The sequence below is a fragment of the Panthera uncia genome (genome assembly GCF_023721935.1).
Source record: "Panthera uncia isolate 11264 chromosome B3 unlocalized genomic scaffold, Puncia_PCG_1.0 HiC_scaffold_1, whole genome shotgun sequence".
In the NCBI taxonomy this organism is placed as follows: Eukaryota; Metazoa; Chordata; class Mammalia; order Carnivora; family Felidae; genus Panthera; species Panthera uncia.
Window position 1 is genome coordinate 92928791 of NW_026057582.1, and position 16070 is coordinate 92944860.

Genomic DNA, 16070 nt, shown 5'->3' on the forward strand with positions numbered 1-16070 from the left:
ATATCATGAAAAATTTCAGTTTTTTGTACCAGAGGTTTTTTTGCCTTCTGTCTTGAAACCCCAGTAAAAACCTGTAATATTATGTGGATGCTTCACCACATACAAATACTCCAGGTCAAGTCACCAAATTTGTTTTAAACAATTTTATTGAGGCTTAATTAATATGCCATAAAATTCATCCATTTTAAGTGTACAATTCAGTAATACCAAATGACTTTTCCTATCAAAAACTCTTCAGTGCTATCTTTGGTCTAGAAGATGATAGTTGCCCTTTTCCCGTTTTGTTCCCAAGATCACTTATGTGGGATGTGTGGCTGTTGTTCCTGGTTGCCATGCGGTTACTTACAAGTATCCATCTGTTGGTTATTGCTTCGATTATTCATTCTAAATAATATAGTAACTTGTTAAGATCGAGGTTATCTACACTTGGGACTCAAGGTCAAGGTTGAGGGGGTAGTGCCATTTTCTTGAAGAATGTTTCCTTTTTGCCTATTGACTGGTGTAAGTTACTCTCAATGTTCTTCACCTGAAGATAATTATACCCTCACTCCAGGGCCTACAATCCCCTTGAATGGTTCTGTAGGCTCCATCTTCCCCTTGAGACATCAAGACACATTATGCATATTGTAGGCATGTGCCTTTTAAACCATTGTAACTGCTTTCCATGTTAGCCTGAAAATTAATTTAATTGCTGTAGCAGAGCTTAGTATGACCCTAGTCTCCTGAAATTAATTAGAGTAAAACTGGTAGTATCTTTAAGAGTCACAAGTGTGCTGTTTCTGTGAAGGTGTATGAAATGTCTTCACCATTATAGGCGTGAGACGTAGTCTAGAGGAGCGTGCATTCATATCAGTCAGGGCACCAGACACCTGGTGCAAATATTGGCAAACATTGAGGCTAAATGCCGTGCATCCTGAGCATTGTTGACCTTCAGAAAAGAGACCAAGTAGGGTTGGAAGAGCTAGGAAGTGATTTGGAGAGGGTGGACCTGAGCTAGTCTTGGAAGGGTGTGCAGAGTTTGGATAGAATGTAAAAGTGAAATTTGAGGATGGGGTAGGGAGGATTGTTGAAGAGAAGTACAGACCGTTGTGGGAAGCAAATGAGGCAAAGGGGTGTAGTGAACTTAGGAGACTTACTTGTGAGACTCTAAGGAAGCCAGCCAGATTAGAGCAGAGGATTCCTAGTAATTCTTTTTTTTTTTTTTAATGTTTATTTATTTTTGAGAGAGAGAGAGAGAGAGTGGGAACAAAGGAGGGGCAGAGAGAGAGGCAGACACAGAATCTGAAGCAGGCTCCAGGCTCCAAGCTGTCAGCATAGAGCCCGACTCAGGGCTCGAACCCACAAACTGTGAGATCATGACCTGAGCCGAAGTCGGATGTTCAACCGACTGAGCCACCCAGGCTCCCCAAGGATTCCTAGTAATTCTTAGTGAAAGTAGGAAGGTAGAGTTTTATCAAAACCACCTGAGAAACTGTCAAAATACAAACACCTAACAAATCAAAGATTCTAAGCAAAGGAATGAAATGTAAAAGCACTATTACAGGAAGCCTAGTCAGGTGACTGTAAGCAAGCTCATTAGAGCAGGAAAACAAGAGCTTAGAGTTAGGGAGTTTGCTTGTCCCTGGGAGAGAGGGCTTCGTAAAGCATTGTTTTTACTTCCTTTCATTATGAGGCTCCAGAAATTTCACTAGGTACTGGAATCATTCCTGGGAAGGGGCAGGGTTCAGAAACACAAGGCTTTGAAGACCTGCGCATAACTTCAGAAAAGTTGAAGTTATTTCTCTTGATGTTTCTTTAGGGAAAAGGAGAAAACATCCTAAAACTGGCCTCAATCCCAGTTTCAGAGTTTTCAATTAGAGGGCCTTTGGTCCCAAGCTGTGAAACTTGGGGGGAATATTGGTCTCATAGATTGTTAGGTTTTTTCTTAAGTAACATTCTGAAATTCTTTTAGTAGGACTTTGATGGCTAATGCTTTTTGTTGTTTTGCTTTTACACCAAAGTGGAACTTTGCATTTATTTTTATTTTTTTATTTTTTTAAATTATTTCTATTATTGTTTTAATGTTTGTTTATTTTTGAGGGAGAGAGCGCAAGCAGGGGAGGGGCAGGGAAAGAGGGAGACACAGAATCAGAAGCAGGCTCCACAGGCTCTGAGCTGCCAGTACAGAGCCAGATGCAGGGCTCCAACTCAGGAACCATGAGATCATGACGTGAGCCACAGTCAGATGCATAACTGACTGAACCACCCAGGCACCGCTGCACTTATTTTTAAAAGTTGAATGATCTTAAACTCTTAGATCTGGAAGGATTTTAAGAGTCATTTGTTAACCCTTACAGTTACTCATTGTAAAAGAAAAGTGGATCATATTTGAGGAATGGATGTACATGAATAATGGGGTTGGTTGACCTGTCTAAAATTCCTTAGGATATCACCATCTGCAACTAAAGCCTTTATGAAGACTGCTTCCCACACATCTCTTTCCTAAATTCCAAATATACTTTCCTAACCTATTTTCCTTACTCTAAAGTCTTTTTGGTAATATCTTCCAGTACTGTCTGCTCTTGAGTGTCTTGGTTTTAAAATTTAATTAAAATAGTGACAATAGTTAGATACTTTTGAATTTTAAAAAGTGGGAGAAGGGGGTGCCTGGATGGCTCAGTCCATTAGGCATCCGACTCTTGATTTCGGCTCAGGTCATGATCTCATAATTCGTGAGTTTGAGCCCTGCGTCAGGATCCATGCTGGCGGAACAGAGCCTGCTTGGGATTCTCTCTCTCCCTCTCTTTGCCCCTCCCATGCTTGCTCTCTCTCTCTCTCTCTCTCTCAAAATAAATAAATAAACTTGAAAAATTAAAAAAAAAAATTTAAAAAGGGAAAATGAAATAAAGAACAAGGCAGGAATGAATACTACTCTAGTGTTTTTACTGTATTAATAAAATTTATAATTTGCAACTAAAATATTTTTGCATCTATTCCTGTGATTTATGATGTTTTGGGAATACATGTTTTCATGAAACATTTCTATTTTATTACAAGAAAATAGGAAATAAAAATTTGCTTTATTTGGTGACTTTTCAGGAAAACATTTATTAGTATGGTCATTTCACTTTAACTTTTTCTCTGTTACACAACAACACTGGCCCATGTTTGACTTCATTATTTACTTTTTTCATTGTTTAATCTATCTGTTCTGGTTTTTCAAGTCCCTTTCCTGAAATATTTTACTTTGTTTTTGTGCTTATCTGGCATGATTCAGCTTTCATATATTTCCTTCCTACTTGTAACATTGTTCATCTTGGCAGTGATGAGAGCACGTTGCTATTTTTTTCCAAGGTTGAGTTCAATAGGGTTTCCTTAAGGTAATAGATTATTAGAGCTAGGAGAGACCAGAGACTATTGAGGCCTGTGGTTAAACTGAACAGGCTTCATCCTCTTGCCACTTGTCCTCTGTTGGTAATGGCTGCCCAAGGACTGAGGCCGAGTCTGCGTTCCCTGGGGAAAAGGCTGTTTGATTTGCTGTGTCCGTTGTGGATGGGTCCATTGTCAGAACTGGGACCATATTTTAGTTATTCTTCATGTACCCAAGCAAATTGAGACTTGCTCATAGTCACAGAGCTCTTAAGTCCATAGATCTACAGACTTCCAGTTCAGTGCTAGGAGCTAAGTGCTAGGTGTTTTCTCCTTAAGAATTCTGGTATTCTGGATTCTTTGTTGTCGTTTTTCTTCCTTGAGTAATAATTGAATTCTATCTGCTATTTAAGTTTGTTCTAGTTTGTTATATCTTCAGGAAAGATTGAGAAATACTCATCAGACAGTCTAAAGGTAGGATTTTCCTTATGCTAGCAGAGAAAAGGGACTTGAGTTACATAGTCTACCTAAAATTGAGAATTTTCTTTTCATTTGTTTTTAAGACTGAAGGCTTTTCCATTAAAATTTTAAAACTTGCTACTGTATTATCCCCATTCTAATCCAACCAGACCCACCTTCTCCCAAAAGGGAGAAAAGTAGAATTTTCTTTCGAAAGAATGAATTTTATTTGAAGATCAGTTGTTGGTTCAAAACAAAATCTGGTCAGGAAGGATTAAAACACTAGTAGAATGAGACAGAATAGGGAGATACTTTAAGAACTTTTTATTTTAGACATTTGTCTACTGAATTGCTTGCCATTTTGACCAAGGTAGTGTGTTATTTTGCAGTTACAAATACAAATAACAGTAAACAACACAAATAACAATAGTAGCTATATACTGTATATACATTAGTACTTTTTTAATGGTCATTGATTTGGAAAATCTTCATATAAAAAATATTTTCCACATCTTGTGGGTTTATTTTGGTGATCTAGATTAGTTCTGGTAATCCCTTAGAGCACTTCCTCCCATATTTTACCAAAATCTTACATTTTTACAGTCTCTAAAATGCTGGGATAGCACTCATACAAAATATTTTGATGCCTTATTAACTGTTAATCAGCAGATGTGCAAGTATTGCCAGCAACCATCACATACATCTTCATCTAGGCACATTTTGTTGAAAATAGTTGATTTCTCCCAGGATAGTTTCCTCATTTGGAAGTATATTTTTCCAAATAAACATGTTTTCAATTTAACAGCAATTTGCTTCTTAATCTTTATCGTGGCACAATTGTTGATATATAGCACTGCTAGAGGATAGAGTTCTGCGTACCCGTGGTTGGAAAAAGGGAGTGAAGAAAGAGACGTCCCAGTGATGGGTTCTTTTCGATATGCCACTCAGGCGATACTCTGATGGAAGGTGGCAGGAGAGGCCAAGGGAGAATCAGATTTAGTTTTGCTGTATGTCCAACTTTGCTGGTCACTACTTTTGAAAATTGAGAGAGAATAACAGTGTAACAAAAGAAAATTAAAAGTATTAAGTATGTACCTACATTTAACATTAAATCTACAATTGAGTATTACAGTTTCTGTGCCCTGTTTGTGCCATCTTTGATTCTTGTGATGTCTTAAATTGCCATTTGAGAAGCATTTATAAAGCAGGGAGAAAAACAAGTATGTAATAGACACTTAATAAATGCATACAAATATATATTTATTTAAAAATGTGGAAATTGGTAAGGTTGAAAAAGGAGAACTTTTCAGAATGAAGGGAAAAAAGAATCTGATCTGAAGCCCAGGAAATTCAGAAGGGATGAAACTGAAGAAAGATGTAACCATTCACCTTTTGTTCACTGCATGAAATTCAGATTGCTCTCACCATGATTCCTTTTAGACCTAGCCTCGTTTATTTTAGGGTTTTGTATATAGTTCAATGCTTACTAACTCTGTCGATTAAGAAAATTCTTGAAAGAGGAACAATGAGTCATAGTGATACTTCCCTTTGGGAGAGAAAGAAAGAAAGCCCTCAGATTGGTCTCTCCATTATATACTTGGAATGGATTCAGCATTTTGATTGATGGCTGAGCACTGTTAAGCTTCCCCTAGCTACCTCATATCATATTTGGTTCTGTCCACAGTATGACTGGTAGAAGACTCTGGGTTAACCAGCAAAGATAAAGAGCTCTGTAACCTTATTACCCTAAGAGACTTGTTCATATGATGTCATTTCTATTTTAAGATTTTTGACTTTACAACAATTTTTAGAAAAGCTCCAGCATTTCCTAGCCTATCCAGTTTATTAAATAAACAAACCAAGGAAAAGGAGAAGACTGAAAAATATTTGGTCCTGAGGAACTGAGTATGCTAAGGGTGTGGCTGTTTTGGCATTCATCAGTGGTGTGCACAGAGTGGGTTCCTCTCTGACTTGGCCTTTTATCCCTGATGCCACAACACCACCAAGAAGAATGAAAAGAGAGGAGGTAGGCTAGGACTGGGAGCTGGTTTGGCTGCTTTGAACCAGAGAAGGAAATAGGGTACATGGGAGCCACAGAGTCTCTCAGTAATCTTATTGAAAGATTGTTTTTGGGGGCGCCTGGGTGGCTCAGTCGGTTAAGCGTCCGACTTCGGCTCAGGTCACGATCTCACGGTGTGTGAGTTCGAGCCCCGCGTCGGGCTCTGTGCTGACTGCTCAGAGCCTGGAGCCTGTTTCAGATTCTGTGTCTCCCTCTCTCTCTGACCCTCCCCCGTTCATGCTCTGTCTCTCTCTGTCTCAAAAATAAATAAACGTTAAAAAAAAAAAAAAAAAGAAAGATTGTTTTTGAAGTGTTGTGAGTAACCTGTGAAGTATTTTCTTGTAATAGTCACAAATTATCTGGCTGCTTTCTACTTTGAGGATGCCCTCAGTGATCTTCCAATTAAATCTCTTCTTTTTTCTGGCCCTAACAAGTATATCTGGGATGCCTCCAGACTTCAGATTTTATTTTCTTTCTTTGTGCTTTTGGGATCTATAGATCTCATTTTAAAAAATTCGAGGTGGCATCGGTAGCAGTGGCAGGAAATATGGGGCTACTTAGCTAATCTCATATGTGGGTTGGTTCATTTCCGTGGAATTTTTACACAGAATAATCAACCACCATTTTCTTAAGTTTCTGTGTGCAAAGCAACTACCTCTCTCCAAGGTGTGTTCATCTAGGTCAACAGTAGCATCCCAAGAATGCTACAAAATTATTTAAATGTACTGTCTTTTAGGCTTCATTGTATAGAAGATATAGTGAACAGAAGGATGAATTTAGCATCCATTTTTCCCTTTAAAAAAAGCCTTATTTGCTATAAAAGTAATACATATTATATACAACTAAAATAAAATGGTTTTTACTTTTTAGAAGGTAAATACTGTGTGCATAGTGCTTTGGATGCAGTGGACAGGAAGTACATGTTTGGGTTATAATTAGTGTTATCTAGAATTCATAAGCTCATAAAAGGGAAATGATCTTATGAGACTCTTAAACTCTCTTGCAGTTGAAGATTCTGCTGCACACTGTCCCTGACAAACATTCATACTTAGCCTCTGATTTAATAATGCCAAGAAAAATAGATGACTTTCTTTACTCCAGTCTTCTCCATCAAAGAGACTGTTCCTCAAAACAGCAGAGATGAAACTCAAGTCTAATAATAAATGAGAGAGCATTTTAGATACTTTAAATGTTAAAATCTCCAGGTGGAATTAAGTTACTCTAAAATTGTTTCCGAATTTATTCTGAAGCCAGGTTCAAACAAAAAAGAAAATGCAATGTTGATTTTATTTTATTTTTTTTTAAGTAGGCTTCACACCCAGCATGGAACCCAACATGAGGCTTGAACTCATGACCCTGAGATCAAGACCTGACCTGAGATCAAGAGTCGGATACTTAACTGACTGAGCCACCCAGGCACTCTAATTTGAGTATTTTTTTAACCAAAGCAAGTTGAAGTAGATACTTATGAATTATTGTATGATGAGCCATATCCAGTTCCAATGATTACATGGGTATATATCTAGAGGGAATATTTTGATCCTAACTACTATTATCTGCTATGTATCAACATTGAAATACTTTTATTTAAAAATAAACACATGTAAGGACTAGAAGTTTTCTTTAGCATGAAAGGATAATGAGACTATCAGTCAGTAGTCAATATCTGAACTGAGAAGACAAAGCTAAACAATACTTACTATGATGAGGGAAAACTTTGTTGGCTAGGTATAGTCTATCTGAGCAGATGAGACCAATCTTTTATTTATATAGGGTTTTTGGGAAGTGTGGAATTTCAGGCCTGGCAAACTTTTCCCAGGCCATAATGACATCATCTGTAGAGGCATGATTTGGTTGGCATTCAGAAGTGTTTACTAGAAGAGTGAGTCTCTTTCTGATTGGCTGACGTTCAGAAGTGAGAGACTGATGGTGATTGATTGGCTTACAAAGGCAAATTGTTTTTTGGTTTTGTTTCTTATGACTGCTTGTTACCATGGCTAAAGAAAAATCAATCTGTTCTATGTGGGGACTTTAATTCTCAACATCAGATACATAGTTACTTGCACAAAGCAGGTGTATATTGAAATATTTTGAGGTATAGCTTAGAGTAAAGGAAGAAAATTTTAAGTGGACAGCTTAATAAATTTTATTTATGTATATATACTTGCATATATATCACCCACTTTAAGATATAGCATTTTCATCACCTCAGAATGTTTTCCAGTGTCCCTACCTAACCTATATCCCCCAGTAGCTGTTCTGATTTCCATCCCCATCGATTAGTTTTGCCTGTTCTTGAATTTCATATACATAAAAGCACACAGTATATATTATTTCATGTCCAGTTTTTTATATTCCTTTTGACATATTACATGTGAGAGTCATTCATGTGTTTGCACATGTCCAGTACTTTATTACTGTGTAGTATTCTGTTTGTGACTGTACCATAATTCATTTGTATACACAAATAGTAATGGACATTTGCATCATTTCCAGTTTGGGAATATTATGAATAAAGCTGCACTGAACATATTTGTACATCTTATTTTATTAACAAACACTGATGTCTCTTGGGCATATGAAATTGCTATATCATTATGATCTGAGTATGTTTAGTTCTAGTAGATACTGCCAAATTGTTTTCTGAAGTGGTTGAATTGATTTGCATTCCACTAGCAATTTATGAGAGTTTCAGTTGCTTCACGTTCTTGTCAACACTTGGTATTGTCATCATTTTTATTTTAGCCATGCTGGGGGGGTGTGTGTGTGTGTATTTATTTATCTAAAAATTTTTTTTAGTGTTTATTCATTTTTCAGAGACAGAGAGACAGAGTGTGAGTGGGGAAGGCCAGAGAGAGGGAGACACAGAATCTGAAGCAGGCTCTGGGCTCTGAGCTGTCAGCACAGAGCCCACCATGGGGCTTGAACTCATGGACCATGAGATCATGACCTGAGCTGCAGTCAGACGCTTAACTGACTGAGCCACCCAGGTGCTCCTATATTTATTTTTAAAAAGACAAATTCTGGGGGCACCCGGCTAGCTCAGTTGGAGGAAAATGCAACTCTTGATCTCACGATCATGAGTTTGAGCCCCACGTTGGGTGTAGAGATTACTTAAGTAAATAAAACTTTAAAAAAAAAAAAAAGGCAAATTTTGAAGAAAACAAACCTAGGCTTAGCAATTTAACATGAGAAACTTAAGAATATGGAGTTACCCATGTGAATCGAGGTTTAAGCTTCCTATTAATTCTTAGTGTAAAGAAGAAATAAACATTCTTGATTTTTTTAATTTCTTAAATAGCTTCCTAATTTAGAAAAATCTGATCTAGGAAGAATCATCCTAAAACAAAGTTACTATCGTATAGAGTTAAGAAGTTAGTTTCAATAATCTTGGATGACTCCAGGTTAATGTAAATGACTTTCATAAGTTTACTGTTAGCCTTGAAAATAATTATGTTGAGTATTTTTTAGTACTTAGCATGTGCCACAACCTGTTCTCTGTTGATGATGCAGTAGTGAACAAAAAGTCCTTGCTTGAATAGAATTTAGATTTTGGTGACAGTACAGACAATGAATCAATAAATATGTAATGTCAGGTAATGATATAGAGGGAAATATGGGGTAAGAAGAGATTGCCTAGTGCAGCATTATGGGAGCCTGTGGGGTTTGAGCAGAGGAGGGGCAGAGAGAGAGGGAGAGACACAGAATCTGAAGCAGGCTCCAGGCTTAGCTGTCAGCACAGAGCCTGATGTGGGGCTTGAACTCACGAGCCATGAAATCATGACTTGAGCTGAAATTGGACGCTTAACTGACTGAGCAGGTTATTTAGCTGTATCAAGGAAGACTGTTGTAAGCAGAAGGAGCATTAAGTGCAGAGGCCCTGAGGTAGACATGTGCCCAGTTTGTTGGATGAAGAACAAGAACATCAAGTGCTGTGAGCAAGGGATAGAATGGTTGGAGATGAGTTGGGGCTTGCAGGGAGATCATGTAGGGCCTTGTGGGCCACTTGGCTTTTATTCTGAGATGAGATACCATTAAAAGATTGGGAGCAGTAGAATTAATCTGATCCCACTAGTTATGTTCACACAAAAACCTGTACACGAATGTTCATCGACAGTTTATTTGTAATAGTAAAAAGTTGGAATCATTCTCGAAGTTTTTCAACATCCTAATGGTTACACTGAGGTATGTATATACCATGGAATACAATGAAAGGAATGAACTACTGATACAGAAACTTGGATGAATCTCTAGGGATTTATGTTTAATGATAAACCAACTCCTAAAGATTGCATTTTATATGATTCTATGTATATAACATTTATGAAATGAAAACGTTTTAGAAATAGAGGGCAGATCAGGAGTTTGCCAGGAGTTAGAGAAGAAGGTGGGTTTGGTCACAAAAGGGCAACAGGAGGAATGCTTGTTTTGAAACTTTTAAGTATCTTGATTGTGGTGGTGGATATACAAACCTACAAGGTGATAAAATTATATGGACCCCCCCCCCCCGCCACACACACACACACATGAGTACCAGTAAAACTGGGGAAATCAGAATAAGATCAGCAGACTATATAAATGTCAATGTGCTCATTGTTGTATACATTAGTTGGGCAAAATGTTATCACTGAGGGCAACTGGAAAAAGTGTACAAGAGATCTCTGTACTATTTTACTATTTCTTACAGCTCACCTGTGAATCTATAATTATCTCAATAAAAAACTTCGGTTAAAAAGGACAAGATCGTTCTGGCACCTTTGCAGAAGATAGACTATAGGCTGTATGGCCATTAGAGTGGGAGCATGGTTCCCAGTTAGGCTGTTGCAGTAGGCCAGGTAAGAAGTGATGACTTGAACCAGAATGGAGGCAGTGAGGATAGTATGACATAATACTTTAAAGTTAGAACCAAGAGGATTTGCTTGATGGATCAGATGTGGAATGTAAGAGTAGTCACAGTAAACACCCAAGATTTTTGGCCCAACCAACTGGAAGAATGGAGTTGTTGTTTATTAAATGGTGAAAAATACAGTAAGAGCAAGTACAGGGAAGAAAATTAGGAGTCTGTTTTGTACATTTATGTTTGAGATACCTGGTAGTCATCCAAGTAGAGCTGTTATATAGCCTGTCTGGCATTCAGGATTCAATCAAGAGGTCCAGATTGAGAATATAAATCCAAGAATTGTCAATGTGTGAAATCACCTGGGGATTGAGTATAAAGAGAGGCTGTCCAAAGAACTAAGTCCTGGGGATACTCCAACACTTAAAGATAGGAAAAATGAGGAAGAACCATCAGAGGAGAATGAGATGGCATAGCCAAAGAAGTAAAGAAATAAAGGAGGACCAAGAGAAAATAATGTCCCCAGGGCCAACTGAGGAAAGTGTTTTAAGACAAAAGGAGTGATCTATTGACAAATGCCAACAGGTCCCATAAGATGCAGGGTAAGAATTTACAATTGGATTTGACATCGTGCAGGTTACTGCTAACCAGATCAGTTTGGGTGGGGTGAATGCTGGGGACAAAAACTAGATTGGAGAAGGTTTGAGACAATAAGAGGGAGAGAGAGGGCTAGGGACACTGAAATTTTCTTTCAAGAAGTTTTCTGTAAAGAGGAACCAAGAAATAGGGTAGTGTCTGGAAGGGGTTATGAAGTCACTTTGGGGGATATATTACAGCCTGTATGCTCATGGGCATGATCCAGGAAAGAAAGGTCACAGTTACTGGAGCAGTCATCTATAGAGAAGCAGGGATGGGATGTGGTCACAAGAGATGAGATTGACTTTAGATAAGCGTATGGACAGTTCATCTGTAGAAGCAAAAGGGAAGGTACAGTATATGGATATAGATGTAGGTAGGGTGGTAGGTGTAGCAGTGGAAGCTTAGATGTCTGCCCTCTTACGATTGTTTCTATAAATCTCAGTGAAATATTAAGATTGAGTCTTTGAGAGTGAATGATAAATATTAAAGGTTTGAGAGAAAAGAGGCAAATAGTCATGTAAGAGAGCAGGAGAGTGACTGGACTAGGGATATGCCAAGGATTGCTAGGCATGTTAGTGGTGATAAATTTTAATTTTTTTTTTAACGTTTTATTTATTTTTGAGACACAGAGAGACAGAGCATGAACAGGGGAGGGTCAGAGAGAGGGAGACACAGAATCTGAAACAGGCTCCAGGCTCTGAGCTGTCAGCACAGAGCCTGACACGGGGCTCGAACTCATGGACCGCGAGATCATGACCTGAGCCGAAGTCGGCCGCTTAACCGACTGAGCCACCCAGGTGCCCCAGTGGTGATAAATTTTAAATATGACCAGTCAGTATGTATGTTTTTCTCCCACTTGCTCTGCCACCCGGGTGCAGGGGAGGAGTAGGAAGAGAGTTTTAACCAGGTTTGGGGTTTTGCCAGAGGAGTTCAGAGACAGGTAGGCTCAAGGTTGTTAAAAGTTGTGGAGGGGTATAATTATTGGTAATGAGAAGGACTAGGTTACAACCATGGGGATGTCAGTCTGAGGCAGGGCGAAGACTGTACCATCAGAAGAGAGAAGGTCGAGGAACTCAGAGTCGAGGTGTTGGAAGGGTCAGCTGTGTGGATCTTAAAATCGCTGGTTGCTGGGTGCCAAATTCATGACCATCTCTTCTTTAGCAGTTTGACTCTAAGCATGGAAAATATTGGAAAGGAAATAAGCTAGGGTAATTGTATAATGTTTTTTTAAGAATCATGACAAATTATTTGCTTCTTTCATTTTTTAGATTTAGCTCTTTGCAGAAGATGATACCAGAAATGGTATTAACCAAAACACGTGCTTTGGTTTAGTATACAAATATGTTAAAGACTGTAGCCAACAGTTGTTTTATTTAGTAATTTGTAGTTGGCTTATTTATGTTATTTGTTCAGTTCATTGGTGGATAGTCAAAAATTTGTCCAAAAATTATTCAACAGTTGTCATATTAGAGCAGTTCACAATGTGGATCTCAAACCATCCTGAAAATACTAGCCAAGAAACTTTGTTTTAAAACCAGACTGAGAAATAGAGGTGACATAGAGCCATATTAAACTCTTCAGAAAAAAACAGGTATGGAACAAAAAATTAATACTAAGTATTAACTGAAAATAACATGGGAGTCGTTCCTGAGTACATCGCTCTCTCTTTTTTTTTTTTTTTTAAAGAATAACTACTTTTAGGGTGCCTCGGTGGCTCTGTCGGTTAAGCACCGACTTTGGCTCAGGTCATGATCTTGAGGTTCGTGAGTTTGAGCCCTGCGTCGGGTTCTGTGCTGACAGCTTGGAGCCTGGAGCCTGCTTCGGATTCTGTGTCTCCCTCTCTCGCTGCTCCTTACCCACTCATGCTTTGTCTCTCTCTGTCTCTCAAAAGTAAATAAACATTAAAGAATACTGGTTTTTGTTTTTTTTTTTAATGTTCATTTATTTATTTTGAGAGAGAGAGAGCACACGCACAAGCTGGGGAGGAGCAGGGAAGGAGGGAGAGAGAGAATCCCAAGCAGACTCCACACTGTCAGTGCAGAGCCTGATGCAGGGCTCCATCTCATGAACTGTGAGAGTGATCATGACCTGAGCTGAAATCAAGTCGGATGTTTAAACAACTGAGCCACCCAGGTGCTCCTCCCTTTGTATATCTTGTCCTTAACTCTGATAACGAATCTGTGAAAAGTCCTTTTAGTTTGCTTACAAAATATGTCACACATTTATCCACTTCTCTCCATCTCCACAGCTACAACCCTACAACCATTGCTTCTCACCTAAATAGTAGAGGCCTAGAGTGGGAGAGCTGCTAGGGACCTTTTGGTCCTGACTCAAAAGTCACCTTTCAGAATGGTCTTTTTTTTTTTTTTTTTTTTAAGTTTATTCATTTTTGAGAGAGAGAGAGAAAGAGCACAAGCAGGAGAGGGCCAGAGAAGGGGGGGGGAGGGAGGGAGGGAGAGAGAGAGAGAGAGAGAGAGAGAGAGAGAAAGAATCACAAGCAGACATCACACTCCACGCTGAGCCTGATGCAGGGCTCGATTCCACGACCCTGGGATCGTGACCTGAGCCAAAATCGAGTCACGCTTAGCCAGCTGAGCCACCCAAGCATCCCTAGAACAGTCTTTGTGAACCATTTGAAAGTAACCTTCCTGACCCTTGTCTCACCCATAGCATTGTCCTTGGTTTTTAACTTGTAGTATCTATTGTATCTGATATTATGTTGTTCCTTTGTCATTTTTTGTCTGTGTGCCACCTTCCAAGTAAATTAGAGCAAGGAACTTATCTGTCTTGTATATTGTGAATGCCTGTTGTTTGGAACAAGTCAATTCCAGGTACAGGGATGCTCAAAAGTATTTGTTGAATGAACAGCAAATGTATTGAAAAACAAATATTCATATGGGATCTTGAGAGAAAAATTTCTGATCTGGTAGGTAACCTAGTTCAGTATCCAGGGGTCCTAGAAGAAGCCACTGAGGAAAAAAAGCACAGTCTTGAGCCTGGTACATCTGAAGAGTGAGGCTTGGTGCCTCCTGAGGAGGAAACTCGTTTCTTTACCCAAAAGGAAATTTAAAAAAATTTACTTCTAATTTATTTATTTTTTTAGTTTATTTTGAGAGCATGAGCAGGCGAGGGGCAAAGAGAGAAGGAGAGAGAATCCGAAGCAGGCTCTGCACCATCAGCTTAGAGTCCGATGCAGGGCTCAAACCCATAAACTGTGAGATCGTGACCTGAGCCAAAATCAAGAGTTGGAAGCCTAACTGACTGAGCCACCCAGGTGCCCCCTCCCCAATTTTTAAAAAATATTTAATTATTATTTTTTAAAGTAGGCTCCATGCCCAACGTGGGGCTTGAACTCATGACCCTGAGATCAAGAGTCACATGCTCTACCAACTGAGCCAGCCAGGCACCCCAAGAAAATCAAATTTTCAGAGCTCTGATGACTGACAGTCTGATGTGTTTTGTTTTGTTTTGTTTTAACTGGGGTAATTAGACTGTGGAGAACTTTGAATAACAAGCCAAAATGGGTTGACATGAGGAAAGAGAAGGTGAATAATAGAGGCTCCATAGGATTAGCAGAAGTATCAAAGACTAATTATCAGTGCTTTTTTAATTGCAATAAGGGGAATAGAGTTAGGGAGAAGGACACTAGATATCTGGGGGGAGGAAGGGGGAACTACCAAAAATGGGAAAGAGAGCCTGATGTATGATCCAATTCAGTCAAATTTGACTTAACTACATGCACCAGGTACTGTCCCTGGTGATGGCAAACCAGTAAGGAGGGAGATATAGGAGAGAATGTCTGCTCTTTAAGGGTCTTATTGTGTCTAGCAAGGGAGACAGACAAATGATGACTTCTAATATGGGGTCATTGTTGGTTTGACATGAGATAGATATCTTTAGGAGTTACTGGCCAGCCAGTCCATGTGTAAGATTTCACATGGTGATCCTCAGCTTTGCTTTTGTAGAAACCTGATTCCAGTAGGTGCCTAATATCTTAAAAAGTGACCCATGCTGGGGCGCCTGGGTGGCTCAGTCGGTTAGGCGTCCGACTTTGGCTCGGGTCATGATCTCACGGTTCGTGGGTTTGAGCCCCACATCGGGCTCTGTGCTGACAGCTCAGAGCCCGGAGCCTGTTTCAGATTCTGTGTCTCCCTCTCTCTATGCCCCTCCCCAACTCATGTTCTGTCTCCCTCTGTCTCAAAAATAAATAAACATTAAAAAAAATTTTAAAAAAAGTGACCCATGCTAACCATGCACATACAAGAGTGGTGCATAAGCCAAAATATCAGTTTATTAATTTACAATGAGGAAAGCTATGTGAACAGCCAAGTTTTAATTAGAAGATTACTTAGCATGGAGAAGAATAAAGGGAAGTAATGGGGTGATGTAAATGTCAAGTGACATCAAGCTTTGGTTGTCTGATGCTTCTCCGTACCAGGACTGTACCTGCAGTGGGAGCTAGTCACTTTGCTGGTCAGGACACCATGCCTCCCTTGTGATTAATGAACATGGCCACAATTGTTTGATGAACTGCATTTTCTTACATCTGCATGCTTACTGCCTTCTTTAGTTATGTTACTGCCATTCTGTAGTAATTTATTCTATCTGCTTCTTTGGGAGACAATCTCTTACCATTGTATGTTGATGTTGATCAGCTATACCCTTAAGTTTTGAAGATACTGAGGTATAATCTGTGGTTATAATGGAGGTATATACAAGGATAGTGGC

General features: G+C 39.0%; 1 protein-coding gene and 1 non-coding gene across 2 annotated transcripts in view; one reads left to right on the plus strand and one right to left on the minus strand.

The window, feature by feature from the left end:
• Positions 1–16070, plus strand: part of TMOD3 (tropomodulin 3) — an 85265-nt gene that overhangs the window by 14771 nt on the left and 54424 nt on the right. The window lies entirely within an intron of this gene.
• On the minus strand, positions 14675–14747 carry TRNAK-CUU (transfer RNA lysine (anticodon CUU)). The gene has a single exon. It is a non-coding gene; the product is annotated as a tRNA-Lys (tRNA).